A 754-nucleotide genomic window follows, 5' to 3' on the forward strand; every position below is an offset into this window, starting at 1 on the left:
GCTGGGGCCGAGCCGGAGCGGGTCCGATGTAGGACAACTAGGGCAGACGGGTCGTCTCGATCTCGCTTCAAATCGGGCTTGCCGGGCGGCAATAGAGGCAGACCTGCAGGGCCGGAGGAATCCCCCACCTGGGTAACCGGCTGACGCCGGCCGGTGAGGGCCGCTCCGTGGCAAGTCGTGTTTACCAGAGGGTTAGAGGGGAAAGGGGAAGTGGGCCGGGGCTTTTCCCAGGTCCGAGCCCCTGTCGCTCAAGTCCTGGGAAGCCCCGAGTACCTGGACGGAGGTCCAGGATTTCATTCATACGGGAAAAGTTGAAAATGTGTCCGAGACAGCGCCCCCTAGGCGGACGCGCGCTCCGGACCGAGCCCCTGTCGCTCGAGCCCTGGAAGCGCCAAGTACCTGGGTGGAATCAGTTCCAGGATTTCATTCATGCGGGAAAAGTTGAAAATGTGTCCGAGACAGCGCCCCCTAGGCGGACACACGCTCCGGACAGAGCCCCTGTCGCTCAAGCCCTGGAAGTCCTAAGTACCTGGGTGGAATCAGTTCCAGGATTTCATCCATGCGGGAAAAGTTGAAAATGTGTCCGAGACAGCGCCCCCTAGGCGGACACACACTCCGGACAGAGCCCCTGTCGCTCAAGCCCTGGAAGCCCTAAGTACCTGGGTGGAATCAGTTCCAGGATTTCATTCATGCGGGAAAAGTTGAAAATGTGTCCGAGACAGCGCCCTCTAGGCGGACACACGCTCCGGACAGA

The sequence above is a fragment of the Nerophis lumbriciformis genome, unplaced genomic scaffold, assembly GCF_033978685.3.
Source record: "Nerophis lumbriciformis unplaced genomic scaffold, RoL_Nlum_v2.1 HiC_scaffold_67, whole genome shotgun sequence".
Taxonomy (NCBI): domain Eukaryota; kingdom Metazoa; phylum Chordata; class Actinopteri; order Syngnathiformes; family Syngnathidae; genus Nerophis; species Nerophis lumbriciformis.